At 42.5% G+C, this 12450-nt stretch overlaps 1 protein-coding gene across 6 annotated transcripts in view; it reads left to right on the forward strand.

Moving 5' to 3' along the window:
- Positions 1 to 12450, forward strand: part of LOC139540096 (ras association domain-containing protein 7-like) — a 59660-nt gene that overhangs the window by 32396 nt on the left and 14814 nt on the right. For 2 of the 6 annotated variants that reach the window (XM_071343659.1, XM_071343660.1), the window contains one exon: positions 9857 to 9914. The exons of the other annotated variants lie outside the window; for them this stretch is intronic. The gene's annotated coding sequence lies outside the window, so the exon portion shown is untranslated. The remainder of the gene's footprint in view (positions 1 to 9856; positions 9915 to 12450) is intronic. 6 annotated transcript variants of the gene reach the window in all.

Genomic DNA, 12450 nt, shown 5'->3' on the forward strand with positions numbered 1-12450 from the left:
AGAGAGGGGGTTGTCCAGACTGGTTTCATACACTTGCTTTGACCAGCTATGAGCTGACAGTGTGCCAGTGGAAGGGAGGACAGTAGCATGTGACCCAACTGTGGTTAGTGTCTGACTATTATGAATTCCTATTGTAGCCAATTCAGTTCTGATTTGGTAACAGAACGGCACGTTTTAATCACTTAATAAATCATAAACCAAATTGCAATCAGCAAAAACACTATAACTAATTGGTAGGTCTACCTTTACTTGTTACTTCTGTGAACTTTCATTATCCTCCCTCCTCATGAGAGAGAGAAATTTGAAAATATCTTAAAGAAAGACAAGACACTTGGTAATATTTCTTAAACTTACAGATGGTAAATAATTTCCGCAAAACTAAATATAAATGTTGATATTATTTGGCACGGTCTTTTGATGTATTTCTAGTATCTTTTAGGACTTTTTCTGGTAGATGTTGTCTAAGACCCCTTTTCTGTCTGTTCTACCAGAAATCAAAGCCTTTGCTTATTCTTAATTTTTAGGATAGAAAATGGTTGAAAAAATGTATATATTCATTAATTTCACAAACATCTACTCTTATCTATCATTTGACACCAAATTGTATATTCTCCTATGAACTTCACATGCTAGCGCTCATGGGGCTTTTTACACGGAAATGCCCTATTGTTAACATTGCAAGGCCCCAGCCAGGTTGGGTGACTTGGGAGGTAACCTAACTGGGTGGAATGCAGAACAGAGCTCATCTGTTAAAACATTCATCTAGCCGACAACTCCATGTTTTGGAGTCATATATTATTACTGTCTGTCCAGCCCTGTTAAAGTATACACACCTGCATTAGTCTGGACTGGAACCCAAAAGTCTCTCCCATTTGTTGTTTGGTTTTAGGCTATAGACAACTTTTAACTTAGTGTTTGGGATTTAACATTGTAACACTTTAAATGGGTATCATTTGGAACATTTTGGAGCATACTGCTGGAACATTAAATCCCCAAAAGGAAAAGAAAAAATGGATTTAATTATTGATGTAAGCAAACATGGAAAGAGCCTTAAATTACTAATGAGACCAGCCCATTGGTACTGGTGGCCGACACACACACACACACACACACACACACACACACACACACACACACACACACACACACACACACACACACACACACACACACACACACACACACACACACACACACACACACACACACACACACACACACACACACACACACACACACACACACACACACACACACACACACACACACACAGATGAGACTAGAACAGGGCCTATGAATATAGCTGTCATCAGTGCAATTTAAGGATATCATTTTTTTTATCCTTAAGGTAGGAATAAAGAACTCTCCGTTCTTAAGTCCTAGATTTTGGGCACAAACCTAGCATCAACATGATATGATCTAGGCCAGTGATCATCAAATAGATTCAGCAGCGAGACAATTGTTTCTTGAACGGATGTCAGGGGACTGGAACATAATTACAAATAATTTGTAGACTGCAAATTGACATGTAAGCAGCCCAAACAGATATAATATTTGACTAAAACATAATCATTTCAAACCTTGCTTACATTTGTATATGATCACATATATTATGCGTGGGAATACTTTGTAACAGATTTCCAAAATTACTTGGAGCTGATTTGCGGGTGTTTTTACAGTCTTTTATGTCAACAATAATTTTTGCTCAGAAAACTTTGGGGGCCGGTTGGGAAACTCTGATCTAGGCTAATTTCCTTCTCTTCTCTGTCTGACATTCTTTCTCTACTCTTTTATTCCTTTTTTTCAGTTATTCAAATTCAGCCACTTCAGAATGTGTTTCATCCTGTGTGTGTGTGTGTGTGTGTGTGTGTGTGTGTGTGTGTGTGTGTGTGTGTGTGTGTGTGTGTGTGTGTGTGTGTGTGTGTGTGTGTGTGTGTGTGTGTGTGTGTGTGTGTGTGTGTGTGTGTGTGTGTGTGTGTGTGTGTGATCTCCCTTCCAGGCCTGCGGTAGTGCTGAGTCAGGTAGAGAGTGTATAATTACACATATAGGTGCCCATCAGCAGTCTATGGCTGTAGCCTAGTAGCTCTGCTAACAATAAGGCCTCCTGTACTCTGTAGAGCTCAATAGCCACACCAGTCACTCCTCACTTTCTCCGTTTCTCATATCAGTGGAGGGGCTCTATAGGGCTGAGGCACGATAAGTAGCATTCTATTTTTCATCTTCATTTATTTACAAAAACGTTGCCTGCTGTATACTTTACAGTAGTGAATAAAGTGTTTATCCAGTTAGGTCAGTTGTGGATGAGGTAGGTCTGAGGAACTATGAGTAAGCCTCTATTGTTGTCTTTATTAGCCACTAAAACTGGGCCTGATACATAGTTCAGCTCTTCCCAAACTTTATTTCCTGCTGACGTCTGTCAAACTCCCACCTAAAACAGAGGTTTACCGCCCCACCAATTAAACAGAAGCAAATGGGTCGTTCCACCTCAAAAAGCACAAGAAAGAGGATTTCGACACCCACCATCTCAGATTGTTCTGAAATCATTTTTTGTAGTTAGTAACAGATACGGTTAGCATTATAGAAATATAATTTGATCACTGAGAAATTAACCTGTTTGGGGTGCAGCCCGACACCGGTACACTTATGACAACATCCAGCTCAAGTGCAGGGCGCGCAATTCAAAAGCTATTTTTTAAAAATATTTAACTTTCACACATTAACAAGTCCAATACAGCATATGAAAGGTAGACATCTTGTGAATCAAGCCAACATGTCCGATTTTTAAAATGTTTTACAGGGAAGACAAAATATGTAAATCTATTAGCTAACCACGTTAGCAAAAGACACCACTTTCTAACACCATCAGTTTTTACCTCCATCACCAGCTATCACTAATTCGACCAAATAAAGATATATATAGCCACTAACCAAGAAACAACTTCATAAGATGACAGTCTGATAACATATTTATTGTATAGCATATGTTTTTTTTGAAAAATGTGCATATTTATGGTATAAATCATAAATTACATTTCAGCTACAATCAGAAATTGCACCGAAAGCAGCCATAACATTTACAGACACCAACATCAAATACCTAATTACTCCTCATAAAACATATCTGAGAAATACATACTGTGCAGCAATTGAAAAACAGGATTCTTGTGATTCCAGACAATATTTCCGATTTATTAAATGTTTTACAGCGAAAACAAAATGTAGCGCTATATTAGCATAGCCACATTAGCCAGACACACTTGGGCGCGCATGACCAGTTGACATGCACGACAGATATATGAAATAACATTATAAATTGGGTCTTACTTTTGCTGATCTTTCATCAGAATGTTGATCAATGTGTCCTTTGTCCAGATGAGTCGTTGTTTGGATTCATAATGGCAACTTTCCACCTTAATTTAGCATGGGTACCGGTCCACTGGCACGGATCTGTCCAACATAAATAAATTCAGAGAACGGAACACGGCAAAACTCCCGAAAAAATTCAAATAATCTGATTAAACTATATTGAAAAAACATACATTACGATGATATGGTCTCATTTATCAACTAAAAACCGAGCCCGTCCAAAACGGCAGCAAAACAGAACCCAATGTCACTCCCAAGTCGCGCGTTTCAGACTTCCGGAATTGGTCGGTCACGCCAAAGAAATAGCTATTATTCAACCTCTAAACAAGATGAACACAAAATTCCTTCTCTCACACCCTCTTGACACCCAGAGGAAGGCGTCTGAAGTGTCCGTAGGGTCCTACGTCAAATGACCATGTATAGGCATAACGTTGAAGAGAGCAGAGATTTCTGACATTCTACTTCCTGGTCAGGGAAAGTGCTGCCAAATGACTTCTGTTCCACTCAGAGAAAAAATTAAAACGGTTTTAGAAACTAGAGACTGTTTTCTATCCAATAGTATTAATAATATGCATATTGTAAGAGCAAAAATTGATTAAGAGGCCGTTTGAAAATTGGCACATATTTTCTAGTTTTTCCAATACGCCCCCTGCAGCCATAACAGGTTTTTAAGATACTTGATCGCACCCAAATTGGACATTTTAATTTATAGTATTCAGATGATATTCAATAAATATAGCACCAACATCTGGTTTGGACCAAACTTCTTCCTGCCATTGAGTAAGACATGAGGAATCCCAAAGAAATGGTCAAAAGCCACAACATACCCCCCCCCCCCCCACACCCCATGCCAATCCCACCCCATCAACCAAGTATCAGCTCTCTATGTTTTACAAGTATTATAAAGCTGTGGCTTGGAGTATTACTTCTCCATACTATGTCATGTATTCCCTGTTCAGAGAAATTAATAATTGAAGTCACTTACATTATTTACCATAAAGTAGTATCACTATATGCTGCTGTTCATGTTATACTGCCACACTCTTTTATACATTTTTCTGGTATCTTGTGTTTATTAAATAGATCACACCATTCCCTTTGCAACTTTGTGCAGAAAACCAATAGATTTGGCTCATTGTGAAAATAAATTGTGTCGTCATTGTCACATTTCAAGCCAGTCCTCCATGAAAGAAATTCAGTTTGTCCTAACCTAATGCTTAAACCCAACTATCATTGAATAGTCCAATAAGTGGCCGATCTATGAGATGGCTATCCCTATGCAATTCTCAAATGAACACTTTTCCTAAAAGCCCAAAACGTTGATGGAGAAATGAGCTAAGGACTAAAAAGTCGTTACAATCCTAATAAAATTATTAATTGCATGGCAGTCTTATGTTTTTCAATAAAATTATCAAAAAACAGCTCTTTGTATTGTGATTAGTGATATTTACCAGTAAACACAACGCAACCCAATACCAACCCAATACCGTGCTCTCCGGTGCCGCTTGCCATGGGGCAGCAGAGGGAAAAGTCTATGACTAGGGTGGCTGGAGTCTTTGACAATTTTTAGGGCCTTCCTCTGACACTGCCTGGTATAGAGGTCCTGGATGGCAGGAAGCTTGGCCCCAGTGATGTACTAGGCCATTCACACTACCCTCTGTAGTACCTTGCGGTCGGAGGCCGAGCTGTTGCCATACCAGGCAGTGATGCAACCAGTCAGGATGCAACCAGTCAGGATGCTCTCGATGGTGCAGCTGTAGAATCTTTTGAGTATCTGAGGGCCCATGCCAAATCTTTTCAGTCTCCTGAGGGTGAATAGATTTTGTCGTGCCCTCTTCACGACTGTCTTGGTGTGCTTGGACCATGTTAGTTTGTTGGTGATGTGGACACCAAGGAACTTGAAGCTCTCAACCAGCTCCACTGCAGCCCCGTTGATGAGAATGGGGGCGTGCTCGGTCCTCTTTTTCCTGTAGTCCACAATCATCTCCTTTGTCTTAATCACGTTGCACATTACGGCCAGGTCTCTGACCTCCTCCCTATAGGTGGTCTCATCGTCGTCGGTGTTTAGGCCTACCACTGTTGTGTCATCAGCAAACTTAATGATGGTGTTGGAGTTGTGCCTGGCCGTGTAGTCATGAGTGAACAGGGAGTACAGGAGGGGACTGAGCACGCACCCCTGAGGGGCCCCTGGGCTGAGGATCAGCGTGGTGGATGTGTTGTTACCTACCCTTACCACCTGGAGTGGCCCATCAGGAAGTCCAGGATTAATTTCAGAGGGAGGAATTTAGTCCCAGGGTCCTTAGCTTATTGATGAGCTTTGAGGGCACTATGGTGTTGAACGCTGAGCTGTAGTCAATGAATAGCATTCTCACATAGGTGTTCCTTTTGTCCAGGTGGGAAAGGGCAGTAGGAGTGCAATAGCGATTGCATCATCTGTGACACAGTCTTAAGGAACTCCTGGTGCCCTCATGCATGTTTCAGTGTTATTTGCCCCGAAGCGAGCATAGAAGTAGTTTAGCTTGTCTGGTAGGCTCGTGTCACTGGGCAGCTCTCGGCTGTGCTTCCCTTTGTAGTCTGTAATGGTTTGCAAGCCCTGCCACATCCGACGAGCGTCAGAGCCGGTGTAGTACAATTCAATCTTAGTCCTGTATTGACGCTTTGCCTGTTTGATGGTTTGTCGGAGGGCATAGCAGGATTTCTTATAAGCTTCCGGGTTAGAGTCCCTCTCCTTGAAAGCAGCAGCTCTAGCCTTTCGCTCAGTGCGGATGTTGCCTGTAATCCATGGCTTCTGGTTGGGGTACGTACGTACGATCACCGTGGGGACGACATCATCGATGCACTTATTGATGAAGCTAATGACTGATGTGGTGTGCTCCTAAATGCCATCGGAGGAATCCTGGAACATATTTCAGTCTGTGCTAGCAAAATAGTCCTGTAGCTTAGCATCTGCTTCATCTGATCACCTTTTTATTGATCTAGTTACTGGTGCTTTTTTCCCCTCTGGTTGCACATTTAACATGCTGGTGGAAATGAGCTAAAACAGATTCAAGTTTCCTTGCATTAAAGTCACCGGCCAGTAGAAGCGACGCCTCTGGATGACCGTTTTCCTGTTTGTTTATGGCTGTATGGTCTTAGTGCCAGCATCGGTTTGTGGTGGTAAATAGACAGCTACGAAGAATATAGATGTAAACTCTCTAGGTAGATAGTGTTCCTTTTATCATGAGATACTCTACCTCAGATGAGCAAAACCTTGAGACTTCCTTAGATATCGTGCAGCAGCTGTTGTTTACAAAAATACATAGTCCACCTCCTGTTGTCTTGCCATACGCCGCTGTTCTATCCTGCCAGTACATAGTATAACCAGCCAGCTGTATGTTGATAGTCGTTCAGCCACAACTCTTTGAAGCATAAGATCTTCCGCGTAGGTCATCGATTTATTCTCAACAGATTGCAAGTTTGCTAGCAGAATGGAAGGAAGTGGGGGTTTATTCGATCGCCTACTAATTCTCAGAAGGCAGCCCGCCCTCTGGCCCCTTTTGCTCTGCCTCCTCTTCACGCAAATCACGGGGATCTGGGCCTGTTCCCGAGAAAGAAATATATTGTTCGCGTCGGGCTCGTCAGACTCGTTAAAGGAAAAAAAATATTCTGCCAGTCCGTGGTGAGTAATCGCAGTCCTGATGTCCAGAAGTTATTTTCGGTCATAAGAGACGGTAGCGGCAACATTATTTACAAAATAAGTAAAACATTTTTTGCAAAGAAACGAACAAAAACACAATCGGTTGGGGACACATAAAACGTCAGCCTTCTTCTCCGGCTCCATTGTTGTGATTAAGTTTAAAAGAAGGACAAACTGAATTACTTTCATGGAGGACTGGCTTGAATTGTGAAGATGACAACACAATTTATTTTCATAATGAGACAAATCTTTTGGTTTTCTACCCAAAGTTGCAAAGGAAATGCTGTGATCTATTTAATAAACACAATTGACCAGCATAATGGATAAAAGAGTGTGGCGGTATAACAGGAACTACGGAATCTAGTGGCCACCTGCTACTTTCACAGTACTGTTTGGTAAATAATGCAAGTGACAGAGATATTTTTCTGAACAGGGGAATAAAACATTACTAGATTCACAGGAAATACATGACATAGTATGGAGAAGTGATATGTAACGATTGAAAAGGAATCAGCTGTGACCCACCAGTTGTCCCTGACCCACCATTTGGAAAACACTGGTCTAGTGAACATAACTGTTAAGTTAGTTAAATCAGCCAAAAACAGTGAATTTAGTCAGGCCAGTGAGTGGATGAGGTAGGGGTGAGTCATTAGTGTGAGCAAAACCTATATTCTTCTCTTGGTATGATTAAACCATACCATAACCTCTGATTGGGCATGACTATATAAACCGTTTTGCCCAGATGTGTGCTTTTTCTGTGGTTTAGAGTAGGAACCTGTCATCAAGTCACTGTCCCACTGACGGACTCTGACTGATGATGATGAGAAGTCAACTCCTTTGTCAGTATTGCCATGCTTGGTAGCTAGTTGATGATCGTTGGGATTTCACCCAGACTGTGGTTTTCACATTGTGCTGTTCGGCTGCAGGACTGACACTCTGAATGTCTTGTGTGTCTGTCTCTGTCGGTCTGTCCGTTAGCCTTATTGTTGTTGGTGTTTATACTCTATGTTGCTACTGTTGGTTTATATGTATCCAACTGGGTGGTTACTCTGCATCTTTTAAACTGAATGAGATGTTGCTCAACAATGCCTAGCTGGCATATGCCTTGTCATTTCACAGAGCCGTAGAGACACAGGTGTCCACATTATTAACTAACCACTAAAACACTGTTGACAGGCTTTGAGAACACATATTTATTATAAAATATGTTTTCATTCTTGCAGCAAATAAACCCACAAACCTGGAGGATATAAGGCTTCAGCAAGCCAATCAGTATAATGAGTTGATATTGATGTCTGTAGCAGTGAAGTGTTCTTCTATATGAGTGGCTGAAGCCACTTATTACCACAGTTTATGATGCCTCCTGCTAAATCATTAGCATCTGAATAGTGCTACCACAGACAGACAGAGGGGATATTTTCAAAGAGGCTCTGCCGATCGGTCACATGTGTTTGGGATTTGTTCAGAGAAATATTTGCCAAATTAATGTGCTGTGAAATGCATTATTCATGAGTTGTTTTGGCGCTCCATTCGCCGGAAAACCAGGCAACCACTCAGTCTAATTAGCAAGCTGTGTCCAACCTGGACTCAGGGGTAGATGTAACATATTAAATGTAAATCCGGGACGTGCAATTTAGTATGATATGTTACATTTCGCATGGCGTGTATTCATTTTGGATGTCCGTCATCCATTTGGTATGATATGTTACGTATTACAATTTATATGATATGTCACGAATTGCGATTCGTACAATATGTTACAAATGTGCAAAACATATGAAATGTTACCAATTCCAATTTGTTGCGAAAACGTTAGCTAGGTGGCTAACGCCAATGTTAGCTAGATAGGTAACATTAGCTAGGCTAGGGGTTAGGATTAGGGATAAAGATTAGGGTTAGGGTTAAAGTTAAGTTTAGGAGTTGGTTACAGGGTTAAGGTTAAGGTGAGGGGAATGGTTAGCTAACGTGCTAAGTAGTTGCAAAGTAGCTAAAAAGTAGTAAGTAGTTGCAAAATTGCTAATTACCAAAAATTATAACGTTGTCCGTGATGAGATTTGAATATGTAACCTTTGGGTTGCTAGACATTTGCGTTATACCTCCACCCATCAACCTGACCAACCAACCAACCTACTTTCGTTATTTACTCAAGTAACCTTCTGTCTTATGTAACCATACCAAATTTGAGTGTCCCGAATGTACTTTTACTATGTTACGCCTAGTCTATGAGACCAGGCTGTCTAGAGAGGCCAGAGCAGCCTGGCCCCCTCTGTGTGAGAGAAAAAACGTCACACACACACACACACAGCTATACAGACTGTGAGACAGGAGAAAAAACCTGCCTCTACCTCCACACACAGGGACCTTTCTGCTTTTTTTGTTTTGCTAAGACCTCCTAATAAACTAAACCTTTCGTTGAAGTTTTGTTGTTGTTCAAACCTCTTTATTACATTGTCACAGACCGTAAAGGTTAATCCGCTCGAGTCTGAGGTGTGGTCCTGTTTGAAAAGTTCTCCAGGAATTAAAGTCCTTTTTAGGCCAGCATGTGGAGGCTTGAGTTCACAGATCTTATTTCCTCCAGGGCCTGTGACCACTCCCTGTTCTCTACTGCAGTCAGTCAGTCAGTCAGTCAGTCAGTCAGTCAGTCAGTCAGTCAGTCAGTGCAGCTCTGTAGGAGGACAAAGCTACTGCTAATCACTTCTGCATGTGAACACATATGCTTAGATATGGCCTACTGCAGGATGCAGTTTTGTGGGCTTTTTATGTCTGTGGTCAGAGTGTCAGAATGTGACAGCTTCTTGTCTTTCTCCTCCTCAGACATCCAAGGAAGTTAGAAACTGCTAGGCTGCTTGCTCTGGACTGTTGCTAAATAAAGGTACAAGAAGACTGCACACTCAGATCTACAGTACGCTCCCATGTGGTTTATTGAAACAACATTTTGTAATGTTTCTCGACTCTTGAGTCTTCTTTTATTTTTTGCTGAGCCTGAGCCTTGACCTCTAGCACCTGCTCCAAACCACTGGACGTGTGTGTCATCTTGTCTTCACTACATGCTCTGTAGTGGAGACATCCGGTGGTGCGGTTATGTTGTCAGAACCCTGCTGGATGCAGATGACGATGATTTGACCTAATTGGCTGTTTTATTAGTCTTATCTGTCTCACTTGTGGAGCTGCTCTGAACGATGGAGGGACAGAAGAAGAATAGAGGGAATGGATGTTAGAGGACAAAAGAAAGTTTAATCAACAGTTTTATTATAGCGTTATCGCTGTCCCACCTGGGGCAGAATGGTCATAAAACAGACGGCCTGACAAGACGGACAGAACCAACAAAGCCGGTAATGAGTGTCAAGCCGAACAAACAAAGCGAGCGTGAGGACGACATAAATATGTGGAGCCCATTGTGACAGACTATGTTGTTGTACATTACCGATAGGAGCAGCAATCAGTGTCTCTGGGGTGCAAAGCAAGAGGAGCCCAGAGGAATACATGTGTGACCATTGTAACAATGAGTCTCCCCAAAGTGCAGATGGGACCAGGGTGGTTGGTGCCAGCTGTTTACTGTCTCTGTCTCTGCCCGGGGGTGAGAGTGGCACAGCAGGCAGAGCCGTGCCCGTCGCTAGGGCACTGCCTACTGTCCAGACCGCCAGAATGACACTCATTATCACACTGTTTACTTCAGGGAGCTGGGGGTGATACTTACACTGGTACTGGCTGTTGGTGTGTCAAGGACTGTGTGTGTTTGCCTGTGAGTGAGGACAAAAGGGAGAACAGAGATTTTGTTTTAATGTTTGTGTTTCACAGAGAAAGAGAACGTATTTGAAACTCTGTGTGTGTGCGTCATCTTTGAGGGTGTGTGTGCTGTACACTGGCCTTTGTTCCTCATTGTTCTCCTCTCTTCCATGTGACTACTCAGTGACAAGGGATACTCAATCTCTCTCTCGCTCTTTGATTGTACAATAATAGTTTTGAGCCTTGGTGTCAACAGTGCTTTCTCTCTGAGGGGCGGGGATAGATTTGAATTAGCATGTAGCACAGTTAGTGTGGGCACACATCCACCCATACCGCTCCTTGCTTTTCACTGCCTAAGGGGCAGGTGTTGGATCGGATTCATATCCTAAAGCACATGCGGAAAGTTTTCCCATATCCTTTATTCTAAGGTGTGTCTGACGTACAGTAAGTAGGTGTGTCTTTGTGAAAGTGAATGTGTGTATGCGTGTTCCCCTCTATGAACAGCTGTGGAGTACATATGGAGGCCTCTTCATGCTCTGCTTGTCTTGGGCCCTGTGCTGTATACAGGCCGACACTGTAACTCATACAGATACAAACAGTCTTTTACACACAGACGGAAAGATATATGCTGCCTGTGTGTCGGTGTAGGCTTTGATGCTGATCACTTGAGGAAAACCTGTACTGAGTCTGTTGTGCTCTGTCGAGTGTAGATATGTGTTCCTGTCCCCCTGAGAGCTGACCCTAGTAGCTTGGCTGACATTAAACTAGACAAATGTCACCATTGAATGACCATCACCTCTACTGTACGGTGGAAACTTAGAATTGGTTGGCATGGACCACTGTGTACTTGCTTGTGTGAATCTGTGTGCGTTTGCGTCAGCAGTCATGCTACCAGCAAAAAGATTGTAATCAGATTAAAGATACTTTTGAAAAACTGCGTACTTGTGTGAATCTGTGTGCGTTTGCGTGAGCGTGCATGTGTGTGTGAATCTTTGTGAATGTGTGTGTGTGTTTAGAGTGATCTATCAAGTGAGTTAGTAGCCACAGGAATGTGTCTATGGTTACCATGGTTAGAGGTTATCAGGGCAAGGAGCTCTCTCTTCTGAGGAAGAACACCTGATTATTCACCCTATTCAATCCTAGAACAAGCTGTGGCAAGAGTCAGCCTTAGCCTTCAGAGCACCAGACTAGACCTGTGTGTCAGTGTTTGTTTCTTCCATTGGAATAATGATGAGTGTGTGTAGCAAGTAGCCATGTTGGAGGCTTCATGATGATGATGAGAGGCATGAAAAGAGAAGGGAAGTGAGAGAAGGGAAGGGCACATGTCTGTAATCACTGTTCTGTCTCTCTGGGTGGATCTGGGCTGAACTAGGAGATAAGGAGCAAAAGCAGAGCAGCATTGAGCAACTTAGGGTGGGTTGAGGGGATGGGGTCCGGGCGGGGGATATTTCTGGGCTGCTTTTTGTCTGTTCTCTGAGACTTTTGGGTGTGGAGGGCCTGGGTGGATATTTGTGTTTTTGAAAACCTGGAAAGTGGTGATGGATGTGTTTCTGAACATGTGTCAGTGGTCTGTGTGGATCCTCCACACCTTTCACACAACCACATAGATGAGTGTTAGTCAGGCCTTGAAATGCCACTGTAAGGATGTGGTGAAGTCGACCTGAAGACAGTTGGGGTTGGAG

This window comes from Salvelinus alpinus, chromosome 15 (assembly GCF_045679555.1).
Source record: "Salvelinus alpinus chromosome 15, SLU_Salpinus.1, whole genome shotgun sequence".
In the NCBI taxonomy this organism is placed as follows: domain Eukaryota; kingdom Metazoa; phylum Chordata; class Actinopteri; order Salmoniformes; family Salmonidae; genus Salvelinus; species Salvelinus alpinus.